Genomic DNA, 15,811 nt, shown 5'->3' on the forward strand with positions numbered 1-15,811 from the left:
CCAATACAGTATACTAACATATATATATGGAACTTAGAAAGATGGTAACAATAACCCTGTATACGAGACAGCAAAAGAGACACTGATGTATAGAACAGTCTTATGGACTCTGTGGGAGAGGGAGAGGGTGGGAAGATTTGGGAGAATGGCATTGAAACATGTATAATATCATGTATGAAACGAGTCGCCAGTCCAGGTTCAATGCATGATACTGGATGCTTGGGGCTGGTGCACTTGGACGACCCAGAGGGATGGAATGGGGAGGGAGGAGGGAGGAGGGTTCAGGATGGGGAACACAGGTATACCTGTGGCGCATTCATTTCAATATTTGGCAAAACCAATACAATATTGTAAAGTTTAAAAATTAAAAAAAAAAAAGAATTGAAAAGAGAATTAGTAAGTAGAAAGTAGATCTAATAAAATTACTCAGAAATTAGCACTGAGAGATAGAGCCATGGAAATATATGACAGGTAAAACACACATAGAATAGGATTAAAAGATTTATATATGGTAATCATAGTTCCTGAAGGAAATAAAGAGAGTAGGGGAAAAGCAATTCTTGAAGAAATAATGATTAAGAATTTTCCAGAGTTAAAAGTCCTCTTATCAGGGAACTACAATAGAGTGCAGTCAGTTTTAGTAAAAAGAAATATACTGGTCTTATTGAAATGAAATTTAAGAACTCAAAAGGCAAAGTTTTAGAAACAATAAAAGCAAACACTATATTATTTACAACAACTGACAACAGACATTTCAAGAGCAAAAGAATAATATTTTCAACAGGCATAGGTCTATGGAAAGTCTATTTCCTTGTTTCTCAAGCAGTATCTTGTTAATGCTCAGGACAGTGTATAAAACTAGTGGATTATAAGAATTTTGCTCCTTTTTTTTTTTAAATCCCTGGTGGATAAAATACCCTCTTTCTTACACCCTTTTCAATCTTCATATGTACCCAAAATGATTTCCTAAATAGTATTCACCTCCCCACCCTGATAATCCTCAGAATATCTTCTTCCACAGGGAATTAATTGGCTAAAGTGCAAAGATAAAATTTTGTTATTATACTCCCATTTTGGAATGATCATTTGGCTGAACACAGAATTATTCAGTAACATTAAATTCAGAAATTAGGAGTGAAAAGGAAAAAGGAATGATGAACACATAAATTAGTAAGCATGAGATAAATCTAAATTAGTATTGACTCTACAAAATAACATTGTCAACAATAGCATGATTTAGAGGTAAAAAAAACAAGAAATTAAAAGCTGTGCAATACTGGATGCTTGGGGCTGGTGCACTGGGATGACCCGGAGGGATGGTATGGGGAGGGAGGAGGGAGGAGGGTTCAGGATGGGGAACACGTGTATACCTGTGGCGGATTCATGTTGATATATGGCAAAACCAATACAATATTGTAAAGTTAAAAAAAAAAAAAGACATAAACCATAAAATCAATTATAGTTACAAGCAATGTTTAAGTGATACAAATAAATATGTAAAATATAACATCATAAATGTATAAGATGGGGAGGGGAGTAAAAAGTGTACAGAATTTTAAATGTATTTAAAATTAAAAGACTATATTTTAAAACCAAAAAAAAAAAAAGCTGTACACAAGTAATGTGCAAGATGGGAAGGCACTGATTGGATTTAAAGTATTCTAAATTCTTTTTTATTTTATTTTTTTTTTAATTTTATTTTATTTTTAAACTTTACATAATTGTATTAGTTTTGCCAAATATCAAAATGAATCCGCCACAGGTATACATGTGTTCCCCATCCTGAACCCTCCTCCCTCCTCCCTCCCCATAGTGTTATTTTGGAGGAAGATAGAGATATAGATTAAACATAAACTTTGTTAAGGTAGTATGCACATTAAAACTTCACAATAACCACCTAAAAAAAGAAATATGTAAAAAAAGAAATATGTAATATGTCAGTAATTACAGTACACGTACATGGACTAACTCCTGTTAAAAGATCAAGATTATCATATAGAATTGAAAGTAAAGCACAACAAAAACCAGACATATCTATAACATAAAGACCCAAAGTTAAAAGTAAAAACATGACAAAAGATATAGCGGACATATTTTAACCAAAAGAAAGGTAATACAGCTAAATTAAAATCATACAAAATAGTTTTTTATTTATTAGAGGTAAAGATGACCCTTAAATAAAGAGAAGTTGAACAGTATGCTGCTGCTGCTGCTAAGTCGCTTCAGTCGTGTCCGACTCCGTGCAACCCCATAGATGGCAGCCCACCAGGCACCCCGTCCCTGGGATTCTACAGGCAAGAACATTGGAGTGGGTTGTCATTTCCTTCTCCAATTCAGGAAAGTGAAAAGTGAAAGGGAAGTCGCTCAGTCGTGTCTGACTCTTCGCGACCCCATGGACTGCAGCCCACCAGGCTTCTCCGTCCATGGGATTTTCCAGGCAAGAGTACTGGAGTGGGGTGCCATCGCCTTCTCCAAACAGTATGCTTGGAAGATACAAATTCCTTTCAAGGACTCACGGGACATTTAGAAAAACTCATCATGTACCATTGCAGAGAGAGTCTTAATAAATACTTGAAGACCAAAAAAGCATATACACAACAAGCTTTCTGACTACAATGGGATTAAATGAAAAACAATAGGTAGAAATGAAAAAGACCTAGTATTTTTTGGAAGTTAAGAATAACTTTATTACTAGATAAATAATAACAATGGAGATAAATTTATATTTTAATAATAATGAAAATATCATAGATAAAAGCAGTGTGATAGAGCTAGAATGCTACTTAGCGTGTAACTGATACACTTAGAGGCACACACCCAGTCCTCTCTGGCTTTTTGCAACCCCACGGACTTCCTGCCAGGCTTCTCTGTCCTTGGGATTTTGCTGGAGTGGGTTGCCATTCCCTTCTGCAGGGGTTCTTCCCAACCCAGAGATTGAATCTGCATCTCCTGCATTGCAGGAGGATTCTCTACTGTCTGAGCCACCAGGCAAGCCTTTTTCTCTTTCTAAGCTGAGCTTACTGAACTCAGCTCTTCCCTTTCAGGGAAAATCCATCTGGAGAAAGAATATGTTTGCCTCTGCTCCCCCATGCCTTAGACTTTACCCAGGCTGCACTTTCAGGGTGTTCTTACTCAGTCAAATTCTGGCTCTCATATTAAGACACAACCTCCAACCTAACCTTATCAGTAATAAAGTTACTCCTTTATTGGATTTCTTAATTTGTTCATAACCTGGGCAGGAAAGAGGTAGGGCACAAATCAGTCTTTTTAGGAACAAATAAGGAAACATGGTAAAATTTAGTAGACATTAAAAAATGAAAAGAATATCCTATGGCAAGACAAATACCCATAAAATTTAAAACTTTGATGAAATAGATGTTTCATAGAAAAATAGAAATTCACCAAAACAGACTCAGGAAGAAACAGATAAGTAGTTACAGTCATCAACAAAATTCAGCCTTTTTGAAAAAAAATCTACACATATATGGGCACAAGGATATACACATACACACACACAAATATTTCAAATTTCTCATTTAGAAGTGTGTTCTATCAAACATCCAATCTTATTTACATGTTTCAGATAATAAAAAGAGTGAATGCTGTTTATCTTATGACTAGTATAACTTTGATAAGAAATCAAAGTTTGATCAATACTAAAAACAGTAAAAATTAGTATAAAAAAGGAAATTTGTAGGCCAGTAATCACCAATGAATATAGGACCAAATATCATAAAGAAAATATTTACAAGTCAGCATCCAACTGTATCTTTGTGAGTTTTGTATATATTTGTGTGCGTGCGTGCGTGCGGGTGTGTGTGCGTATGTGTGTGTATGTGTGGGGCTTACTAAGTACTAATGTAAAGAAGGTTTAACAATAGAACCCTTTTAATGCAATTGCTAAAGAAGAAGTATAATCATTTAAATTGAAGCAGAAAAGGCACTTGAAAATTCAATATATTTTTATGATAAAAACATTTTAGTAAAATAGAAAAGGAGCATTTGATAAAGGATATCTACCAAAATGTTAGAGCAAATATCACACTCTATGATATTAACTTCAGAGAGGCAAAAGACAAGCATGCTTGTCATCACAGCATCTATTTATCAGTGTACTGTAAGCTCTCATCAATGATGGCAGAAAGAAAAAGAAAGCTATAAGGACTGGAAAGAATAAAAATCTTTTCTATTTCATTTTCTTTGTAAGTGTTAATCTTTGTTTTTTTCTTTTTAAAAATTTATATTGGAATATATAGTTGATTAATGATGTTGTGTTAGTTTCAGGTGTACAGTTTTTCTCATTTTTTTTAGACAATCTATTTATATATTCATAACAAGCAGTCAAATAATTCAAGGATTGGATAAAAGGTTGTTGGAGGTTGATGCTCAGCAGAGATTAATCAGCGCAGAGGTTTTTAGGTTGAGCTCTTGATCTCAGCACCTGTGGAAAGGGTGTGATTGTGCAAAGGGAGAAGCTGAGCTATAGTGTGGTCCTAAAGAAGGCCTGGGACAACCCCATGGGAAGATCGGAAGCTGGCAAGCCCCTTCAGAATGGTCCCAAGTTGGGATGACGAGGCACCCCCTTTCCGTCCCCAAGTTGACCACTTCCGGGGGTGGGGGTGGGGGGAGCAGGATGCCCCGGAAGGGGCGTGGCTCTGGGCTTGCCATCTGCTTTCCACCGAGACTCTTCTTGAAGAGGGTTGGTAGGTGGGATCTGACTGTTGACATTACTTCCTGCACCTGAGGGATAAATTCTTTAGTTCAGAAAGGGATGTGGGTGGCACTGGAATCTATCTATTCATCTAAGTTCTGGGAGCCAGCCCTTCAAGATTCCAGGGTGGGGGTCGGGGGTGGGGGTGTATTTGCCTTGGAGGACTTTTGTTAGAGGAAGATGAGTGGAATGAACGGTAACTCCTATTGTTAAAGCTGGTCTTGGGGCCATAGGTGATACTCATTGATCCTGCTTTACTTGACATACCAGACCTGCCCCCTCCTCTTAACTAACACCTGTACTAGTCTCATTGGCTTATCTGGTGGGTGACCCATATCCTCACTGCTGAGCGGTCTGACACCCTGGTCACTGATGCCTTTCTTAAGCCAAAGTTGCTGCAACTGTCCAGGTACCATCAAAACAGGGGCAAGATACTACCAAGAAGAACCCAGGTGCATCACTTAAATGCCAAATATATTCTTCCCTGCCTACATTATGAAACAGCAACCCTATCTTCTCCTGATACATAATAATCAACATTAATACCTCTGCCACCCTGAACCTATCACTTATTATAATATTTGCATCTCTTTGGCTTGTAACAATTAAGTGCTGCTTTCTGGCCTCTGCTATTTCAGGGTCCTCAGTTGCTCTCAGTTAGCCCAGCTCTGTAAGGGCCTCTGAGTCTCATTCCAGGCCTGCAGACAGGAGGCACGGTGCTGCCCCTCCTCACCAGCACATTCTTTTCTGCTTCGGGCCCTACGGTGGAGTATTATCATCCTGTGAATTTTTCAGCTTGACAGGGTAAGTCTGCTCTTATAGGCCTGAGTCTTTTTTTTTTTTAACACCAAAAACATTTTATATTGGGTCTTTATTTCTTCTGCTTTCTGTCTGGGTAATTCAAGCATTCTCCCTTCACTTAGTGCGGGCTAGGGTCAAAACAAACTTCTTCTATAAAGGGCCAGAAAGTAAATATTTTAGGCTTTGTGGGCCACAAACAGCCTTGTTTGCATATCTTTGTTTATTTTTTATAGCCTTTTAAAAATGGAAAAGACATTCTTAGCTTACGGGCTGAACAAAACTAAGGCGCAGGCTGGATTTGGCCAGCAAAGTTTGCAGCCCCTGGGGCATCACTTTTCCGTGCTTCTGGGAGCTGTGCTATCAGGGTTGCACAATCTCCCAAGGTCCTCGACTGGACCCCTGTTAAATCCCATGTCCTGTCACAGTTCTCTAAACACTCCCTCCTTCAGTTTTATCTTCTGCCTCCCTTGAGTCAGAGTCCACAGGATCCAGTCCAGTGCATACTCTCTTGGCTCCCGCTGGGACGTGTTTTCTAGGCCCTGCAGCTCTGTTTTGGCATGCTTTCTTTTCTTCTTTATCAGGATCAGCATGTCCTGGGCTGGGTTAACCTTAATTATTGTCTTTCTTGCCAGCAGGGGAGGGGGAAGCAAGTCCCAAGGGGAATGCATGTTGTCCTGCAGGAGAGAGTCCTCTTCAATACGTGCAAATAAGAGAAGAAGAAGTGGATGTGAACAGGGAGGCCACTTCTGCAGGCTCAGAGGGTTCCAGGATATTAAACAGTTTCAGGGGTATAAATCCCAGCATCCACATTGCTGCAGTAGGGTTTGTTCTTTCCCAGCCCGGGCTCTGAACTGCAGTAGAGCTTCATCTTCTTTGGAACTCTGCTTCTTTGTGGTTAAGTCCTGGGCCTGGTCCTTAGCATTTCTTCTTCATTCTTCCCTCAGGCTGTAAGATGTGAGAGCCACTTTATATATATGATGCTATGAAGACTCTTTGGCTTTCACATTTAGTTTAATTGACAATTAATTTCTATTAGTCTTTATCTTTTTCAAAGGATTAATGATTCAACTATAGCCACCCAATTCCACTGTTTTTATTGTTATTATTTGACCCATGTTTCTCAAATGCCTGATAAATTACATTCTTTTGTGTACTCTTCTTCACAGAATACCCTCTCAGTTTACCACTGATGGAAGTTTTAAACAATTATTCATCTAACTTTTGCCAATGATGGGTCCTTATTGTCAGCTATGTGGAGGATGATCCAATTCTCAAATCTCACTTTAGCATTTGCTCTCATGGCCTGTCTCAGGTTGGGCTCTCCAGGAAGCAGACACTGAGATATAGATTAACCTGCAGGAAGCATGCTCTCGAGTAGATACCTGTGGACAGGATGGGAAAGAAGCAAGACTGAATTGAGGGGAAGATGAGCTGGGATATACTCTCAATGAAGACCTTGGTAGGAAAGCTCTAGAACTTGGATGGCCATTCCAATTTGTCCCAGCTGATAAGAGGGATATGAGCTCTTGTTCCCTGTCAATCAGTCTTTGCATGTGGGAATCCACAGAAAAGGGATGTGACTTTAAGGTACTTTCTTGAGAGTTGCAATAGCTGGGGGATACTTGCTAGTAGCATATCCCACTGAAGGCAAATAAGCCCTTCAGTCTTAAAGGGAGATCTAGACGCTACGTCACAGTGTTTACTATGAAGATCCCTAAACATTGGCCACAAAAGTAGAGAATTTTCAGATTTAGAAAATATAATTTAAGTAATGACAACTTTTAAAAGAATAACAAAAATTCTTAGGTGTCTGAGAATAAATCTAACAAATATTTATGACATCTTAAGAAAAAATGATAACTTTATTGAAAGACATTAAAGTAGACTTGAATAGATATATCATGTTTATGAATGGCAAGATTCAGTATTCTAAAGATGTTAATGCTCAAATTAATATAAAATTCAAAATCCCAATAGCTTTTAAAAACTTGATAAAATTATTCTAAAATTGATTATTGTTCTAAAATATGAAAAGAACAAAGGGTCAACGATAGCAAAAACAAGTTCAAAGTCAGAATGAGGCAGGAGGACTTTCCCTACTGGAGGTGCATGCATGCTCAGTTGCTCAGTCATGTCGACTCTTTGCAACCCTATGGACCATAGCCCACCAGGCTCCTCTGTCTATGGGTTTTTTCAGGCAAGAATCCTAGAGTGGGTTGCCATTTTCTCCTCCAGGAGCTCTTCCCGACTTGGATCAAACCCACATCTCTTGCATCTCCTGCATTGGCAGGCAGATTCTTTACCACTGAGCTACCTGGGAAGCACTGGATAATCAGATTTATTAAAAATTAAAATAGTCAAAATAGGAGGTTAGCACAACATAATAGGGATTTTACCTTTGTTTGAATAAATACTTAATGCAAGATGGTAGTAGCTTTGTAAATTAGTGGGGGAACAGGTTTTTTTTTTTTAATGGTGCTGAAGCAACTGATTATTTCTATAGTGAAAAATAGCATTATAACTATTTTATTCCATATATAAAATTTGATTCCAAGCAGACTGAATGTGAATAAATTGTAAAACTTTAATAAAAGTTTTACTAGAAAACATACAGAAAAATCTTTATGATTTGAGGTAGTAAAAGATTTCTTAACCAAGGCATGAAAACCATGTCATGAAGGAAAATACTGATAACTTTGATGCTTTTAAAAGTTTACACAGAAAATACAGCTTAAATGACGATTCATGACATGAGGAAAGATACTTGCAATACATGTAACTGATGGAGGAATAATATCTGGAAAACTTAAAGAACTCCCCCAAACAAAAAGGAAAAGGCACATCAACATGTAAATAGGCAAAAGATAAGAACAAGCAGTTCAGAGAAGATGAACGATGAATGGGCAATATGCTTTTGAAAAGCTGTTCACTTTCCTCAGCAACCTGGGTAAAGTTCATTGAAACCACAGTGAAGTATTTTTCACATCCACCAGGTTTGCAAAGATTGAGAAATGTACCAGGTCCACGTGTCAGTGAGGAACTGGGGAAAGAAGACATTCATACTCTTCTAGTGAGGTGTAGAGAAGGCGTGTACATTGCAACAGCCACTTTGGAAAGTGATTTAGAATATCAGATAAAATTTAGAATGGGCTTAATTTTCACTCCAGCAATCCTCTACTACGCTAGGAAATTTTTTTCACGTGTGAATAAGAATGCTCAATTTAGTACCATTTGTAATGGATGGAAATTTGAGATAGCTTTAATTTCCATTCACTGGTGAATGGAAGAGTTGAAGTATCTTCAATACAAAGACATATTGTAGAAGTTAAAGTAATCTAGAATCACATGTCTCAATGTGGAAGGACCTTAAAAGTAAAATATTGAACCAAAAAACCCAAATTCCAAACTGAGTTACAGAATATTTAAAGTATAATGGTCTATGTGGTTTTTGAATTTATACACATTACATGCATGCAGTTCATATATGTAATTGCACATATTGCACATGTCACATATATGTGATGATACATATTACACAATGTAGTACATGTATTATACCTTTATTACATACATTTTATAATATTTTATTAAATATTATAAAACATGAATGGGAGTGAAAAACACCAAATAAAGATGCTCATTCCTTCTGTAGAAAGGAGTATGAGAAGGAGAAGATTGGGATTGAGGAGAGGGCTTTCATCCTATCTGCAGTAATTTTTTCCCCTTAAAGACCCTAAAGCACTCAAATTATAAGGCAAAATTTTAGACTTTGACAAAGCTGAGTGGTGGGTACATGAATGTCTGTGATTTCATTTTCTACTTTTTGGTATGTTTGAACTACTTCAGAATTTAAGGAAAAAATTAAGTTTAAATAAATGAATTATCTAAGGGAAATATATTATTGTGATCTGATTAAAATTAAAGTTATAAATCCTAGTTTTTGACCAGTGAAACCCAACTTTCATAGATCATGGAGTTTAGTCTGATAAACTCTATCTCTGACTCTACAGGGACTCTGAAAGAGGATAGCTAGATTAACCCAAATAGATCAAGCGTCCTGAGGGTAATCAGAAAGGATTTCTTTAGCTGTCTTCTCTGGGGACTTTGAGGATGGGCTGGGGAGAAGAATGTTGGCTCAGGGAAAGCCTCAGAGATCAGGAACTTCTAAGAAGATTCAGCAACTCCTATAGAACTTTGTCCAAGGCATCTCTGTTTCTGCTGTCAGGATCAAGTTTCCTGGCCTTCACGTGACCTCCCACCCCTGCATTCCTGCATCTCTGTGGGCCTATTAACAGATTGCTGTAGGTGTCCTGGCCACAGCCATGACGCTGTGACGTTGCCGACCTTCCTGTTAGAGGAGGATGGAGGCTACACAGCTGATAACATCCCCTGTCTGTGCAGTGGAAATGGAGAGATTGTGCTGTGCGGGGAGGATTGGCAATCACAGCCATGGGGAGGGAAATCTTGGCAAGTCAGGGTTGGAAGGGATTTTAGAGATCACTGACTTATTATCTTGTATGTTTGTGTTCACATGTTTTGTTGCAACATAATATGTAAAGCAGGTGACTACAGAGCTGCTCTGGTTAGAGACAATGTGTGTGTGTTTTCAGTCTTTCAGTTGTGTCCAACTCTTTGCAACCCTATGGACTGTAGCCCACCTGGTTCCTCTGTCCAGGGGATTTCCCAGGCGAGAATATTGGAGTAGGTTGCCATTTCCTCCTCCAAGGCATCTTCCTGACCCAGAAATTGAATCTGAATCCCTTGCATTGGCAGGTGGATTTACTGCTCTTTACTGCTGAGCCACTTGGAGGGGACCCCAAAGACCCCATTAAGGCGACTCCATTAAGCTCCTGTTTCCCCCCTTCATCCTTCTCCTCTCACTCACACCTGTGCTAGTCCCTGACCAAGCTCTAGGAAGCACATGGTGTAAAACACTGGTTCATGCCCAAGCCCTTCATTTAATGGATGGGGATCTTGACGTCTGGTGGGATTTGCTCAAGGTTACCCTCAGCTGGTGGGGATAGATCCCCTTGGCTCCTGCTAGGATGCTGTCTCCCTCACCCTTCAAGCAGTTTTCTTGTAATTTAGCCACTATATGCAGGCTATATTGATTTGTTTTAAATTCCATTTAATAATACATTTAAAAATAATCATAAATAAAATAAATAATAAAATAATAAACTCCATTTATTTAAAAATTCATTCTCTCTATTCTAGATTAAAAAAAGACAATTTTGAGTGTTTCTATTACAATCCATGATATTAGCATCCTGCTATGTTACAACTTTTTATTTCACTGACCTCCTTGTGAAGGAATCCAAGTTAATTTCTAAGTGTTATGATGATGGAAGAGGAAAGAGGGATCTAGACTAATTCCATATGAGGAGATAGGAGATCAGTGTTAAGTAGAAGAGGAATATCTCACTCTGCCTGTTCTCCCAAACAGTTTTCTCATAAACCTCACTCTTTTAGATAAAAATTTGGTTCATGAAGCTGCACTTTTTAAATACCCATATCTTCCCTCCAGGTAAACTCCACTGATCACCTGTACCACAAACTGAATATTAATGATGTTTCTAGAGCACTTTCTACATGCTGACACTGTGCTCAGTGCTCCTTATATAATCCCCATCACAGCGGTATGATGGAGAAGGAAATGGCAACCTGCTCCAGTATTCTTGCCTGGAGAACCCCTTGGACAGAGGAGCCTGGAGGGCTACAGTCCATCAGGCTACAGTCTACGGGGTTGCAAGAGTCGGACATGACTTAGCGACTAAACCACCACCACCACCACCGCAGTGATATGAAATAAATACAACTATTATCTTCATTTACAGAAGATAAATAGAAGTTTATAGAGATTAAGTATTTCACTCAAAAGCACACAGCTAATAACTAGCAGAACCAAGATTTGAGTTCATGCTCTTAGGGGCTGTGCTCTCCTGCAATGGATAGTCAGCTTCATAACCAATACTTAGAGAATGGGTATTTCACTGTTGGAAGAGGGGATAAATGCTCTAAATGCTCTCAATTCTGATTTCCTGTTGCCTTTGTAGACTTTAGATTCTTTAAATCAGCTTGATAGTGAGAAAAAACTGTTAGGGACATTTAAGTAATATAAAAGTTAATTACCAATCATCTATTTCAAAGAGAGGTGAGCTGGGTATTTGAAATAATACTTAAAAAAAAATCTCTTTTTGCAAATGGTGTCAGTCTTCACATCATTCTGATTCATTTGCAAGAAACAGATGACCAAACTCAAACGGGCTTAAACAACAAGGCTGTTTATTAGGTCTTATGCTGTGCTGTACTTAATTGCTCAGTCGTGTCTGATTCTTTGCGACCTCATGGACTGTAGCCTGCCAGGCTCCTCTGTCTGTGGGGATTCTCCAGGCAAGAATACTGGAGTGGGTTTCCATGCCCTTCTCCAGGGAATCTTCCCAACCCAGGGATTGAACCCAGGTCTGCACTGCTGGCGGATTCTTTACCATCTGAGCCACCAGGGAATGGGTTTTATGTTTGATTGGTTCAGTGACTCAAAAAAATGTCATCAAAGGGGCAGGTTCTTTCCATCTCTTTATTCTGTTTTGAAGATTTGTCTTCACTCATGAGTTGGTTTTCCTTGTGTTCACAAAATGGTTGACAGCAGCATTTGAGGGTAGAATCCCCCTTCTTCACATATAGTGAAGAAGAGAAAACCAGCTTCCTGTTGCTCTGTCAAGAACAAAGAACTTTCCCAGAAACCTCCTTTCCTTCTCGCTGGCCAGAATCAAGTGTCACAGGACCATTTCTTAGCCTATCTCTGGAAAATGGGTTGAGATTACTCATAGGCAGTTAGGTCTGTCTCTTTAAATGAGGTCATTCCCTCAGACATCATTGCTTTTTCTCCGTAAGAGGAAAGTGGGATGTATGTTACAGAGGCAACCACGATCTCCAGTGTAGAATTTGCTTGCACCAGATGGGTACCATGATTCATTGACATATTCAAGAGACATGTATTAAATATCTGCCATCTGCTCAGAACCAAGTGATTCTAAAGAAAAGTTACACATGAATACATTTTCCTATTAGGTGAGAAAAATGGCAAACTGTGGCTCATGCTCCTTCCGCTTTCTCCTCCCTACCCTTCAGTATAAGAACTCAACAAAAATCCCAACACAGCCGAAGGTGGAAACTGATCCCAAATTGACAGCTCCAAAACAAGGAAACTGGCCAAATTCAGTCAGCCACTTAGTTACTAACTAATTATTTTATTAAACACCATCCTTGAGAAGAATTAATCTTTCTTTTTGTACAGATGAACTTACCTTTATCAGGTGATAGATTACTCTGACTTAAGCTGTAACTGTTGAGAACATTGGGTATGCATTTCTGTAACCCACAACTCATCAGTTTGATAGCTGGTAACTTTACTCTTGGGCTTATTTACACCTTTTATATTAAGAGGGGTTGGAAGTGAAGTGAAAGTCGCTCAGTTGTGTCTAACTCTTTGTGACCCCGTGGACTATAGAGTCCATGGAATTCTCCAGGCCAGAATACTGGAGTGGGTAGCCTTTCCCTTCTCCAGGGGATCTTCCCAACCCAGGGATTGAACCTAGGTCTCCCACAGTGCAGGCAGGTTCTTTACCAGCTGAGTCACAAGGGAAAGCCAAGAATACTGGAGTGGGTAGCCTGTCCCTTCTCCAGAGGATCTTCCCAACCTAGGAATTGAACTGGGGTCTCCTGCATTGCAGGTGGATTCTTTATCAACTGAGCTATGAGGGAAGCCCTAAGAGGGGTAGAAGGGCTCAAAATTTCTTATATGCAGAGCTTAGAGTGCCCTGTGTTGGAAAATAATTTAATTTGTAAGTGTGAAATACCTTCAGAAGCACTTCCTTTGAAATCAGTTGAGATACGGGAGCTGAGAACAAGTTATGAGTTGTCTTATACTGTGGTTTAGCAAGATTTGAAGTTGGTCAAATAAACAATCTTAACTCCCGCCACCCCCCCACCCCGCCTCTCTTTTTTTAACAGCCTGGCTGACTGCACCTGCCTCTTTAATAACCGCAGAACAGTGAAAACCTAGCAACATGAAATTAAATCTTTTTCTGCTTTGGCACCAGTATGCCCATGGAGAGTGCTAAAGACATTGGGAGATTTAATGCTTGGGGAGAGTAAAAGATTCTGCCCCAGCAACAGAGCTATTCTAAGAGTTCTGATTGCTTAAGAAAGGCACGGCACAGGCATGGCCTCCCTTTCTGTCTCTTTGGACTTTTAAATTCTTGTTGGTTTATTTATTTGTCAAAGGGATTACAGCACAGAGCAGTGGTTTTTGAGTTTGTTCTTCTAGGTGACTCCCAGGCTGATGACTAATAGTATTCGTGTTTATAAAGAGATAATAATCTGCATTTTTGCTCTTGGCATCATTTTATCGTTGAACTATTGGTTCATAAAACCCAAGAAGCATTTTATTCTAATTCTAGCAAGTGTTCTGATGGTGGCAGTGAATAGAGAGAGGTGAGGGGGAGAGAGGCGTGAGAGTAGGTGACCCGAGGATTATTTTGCTGTGCCAAAATGGAAACACGGGGCTTTGAATTGCCACAGTCCTAAATTCCTGTGACTTTTCAGAGCTCAGTCTCTCACCTTCAAATGACTTTATTTTTTATCACTGTTGTTCCTTACAGCTATTAGCTACCAACTCCCCAAACTATTCTGCACTGCTCCATGTGTCTTCCCATGCAAACCTTTATCCCAGTCTAACTACGGATCCTGCCTGTGTCAGAACATTTTATACATAGAGTTTAATTCCTACTGCCCCAGAACCACAAGAATACTCTGAGTATGCTGAAGAATGAAAGTAGTGGTCAATTGGGAGAAAACATGAGACTTTGAGTTGGTTGAGTCCACGTCCAGCCTATCTGCATGACTGTTTTTTTTTTTTAAAACATTGAGGATTTGGTCAGGTGTTTCGGTGAGTCGTACATTCACTGAATGTCCTCTCCACTGTTTTTCAACCCAGCAAATGGAATACCATTGACCCTTTGTTTAGATTAGAAACATAGGAACAATCCCTAATGCTTCCTTTTCTTGTTATTCCTCACATCTAACTCATTATGAAATCCTGTGGTTCTCCCTACAAAATACACAAAGAATGTGTCAACTTCATCTCTGTATTCAACGCTCTTGCCCAAACCAGCATCATCTCTAATCCTCAAGAATGTTCTGTCTTATTTCCTTGGCTTAATCCTTGCTTATCTGCAATCCATTCTCCAGCTTGAAGCAAGAATTTTTTTTCCCTTTCTTTTTGGCTGTACTGCATGACTTGTGGGCTCTTAGTTCCCTGACCAGGGATCAAACCTAGGCCCTTGGCAGTGAAAGCTTGGAGTCCTAACCACTGGACCACTTACGGGATTTCCCCCTTTAAACATTTGTATTTTTATTTAAGTATAGTTGGTTTACAATGTTGTGTTAATTTCTGGTGTACAGCGCAGTGATTCAGTTATACATAAAGGTGTTCTTTTCCATATTCTTTTCCATTATGGTTTATCATAGGATGTTGAATATAGTTCCCCCTGCTGTACAGTAGGACCTTGTTGTGTATCCATCCTACATATAATAGTTTGCATCTGCCATCCCCAAACTCCCAGTCCACCCCCTAACCCCCACCCCAGCAACCATGAGTCTGTTCTCTATGTCTGTGAGCCTATTTCTGTTCTGTAGATAAGTTCATTTGTATCATATTTTAGATACTGTGTATAAATGATATGGAGAAGGCAACGGCACCCCACTCCAGGACTCTTGCCTGGAAAATCCCATGGATGGAGGAGCCTGGTAGGCTGCAGTCCATGGGGTCGCTAAGAGTTGGACACGACTGAGCGACTTCACTTCCACTTTTCACTTTCATGCACTGGAGAGGGAAATGGCAACCCACTCCAGTGTTCTTGCCTGGAGAATCACAGGGACGGGGGAGCCTGGTGGGCTGCCGTCTGTGGGGTCGCACAGAGTCGGACATGACTGAAGCGACTTAGCAGCAGCATAAATGATATCATATGTCTTTCTCTGTCTGACCTACTTTACTCAAGATGATGAGCTCTAGGTCCATTCATATTGCTGCAAGTGGCATTATTGTATTCTTCCAGAATTTTCTTTTAAAAATACAAATCAGAGTAAGGTGACCCCCCTTGATAAAACTCTGTATGGTTTTCCAGTACTCTGAATAAAATCCGAGTCCTTTCTGTGATCTCCTAAGCCCTGCTTCATCTAGTTTCTCCTAACTCCTCCAAGTTGTCTACTGCTCTCAATCACTATGCCAAGAGTTGT

The 15,811-nt window shown here is 39.4% G+C and overlaps 2 long non-coding RNA genes across 5 annotated transcripts in view; one reads left to right on the plus strand and one right to left on the minus strand.

Moving 5' to 3' along the window:
- Nucleotides 1–15,811, plus strand: part of LOC139177991 (uncharacterized) — a 214,713-nt gene that overhangs the window by 184,842 nt on the left and 14,060 nt on the right. The window lies entirely within an intron of this gene.
- LOC109574758 (uncharacterized) overlaps nucleotides 1–15,811 on the minus strand; it is a 39,766-nt gene that overhangs the window by 22,171 nt on the left and 1,784 nt on the right. Inside the window, exon 2 of one of the 2 annotated variants that reach the window (XR_002183189.2) lies at nucleotides 1,667–6,894. The exons of the other annotated variant lie outside the window; for it this stretch is intronic. This is a non-coding gene — a long non-coding RNA (uncharacterized lncRNA). Of the gene's footprint in view, nucleotides 1–1,666; nucleotides 6,895–15,811 lie in introns of those variants that run through there. 2 annotated transcript variants of the gene reach the window in all.

The sequence above is a fragment of the Bos indicus genome, chromosome 20, assembly GCF_029378745.1.
Source record: "Bos indicus isolate NIAB-ARS_2022 breed Sahiwal x Tharparkar chromosome 20, NIAB-ARS_B.indTharparkar_mat_pri_1.0, whole genome shotgun sequence".
NCBI classification, from domain to species: domain Eukaryota; kingdom Metazoa; phylum Chordata; class Mammalia; order Artiodactyla; family Bovidae; genus Bos; species Bos indicus.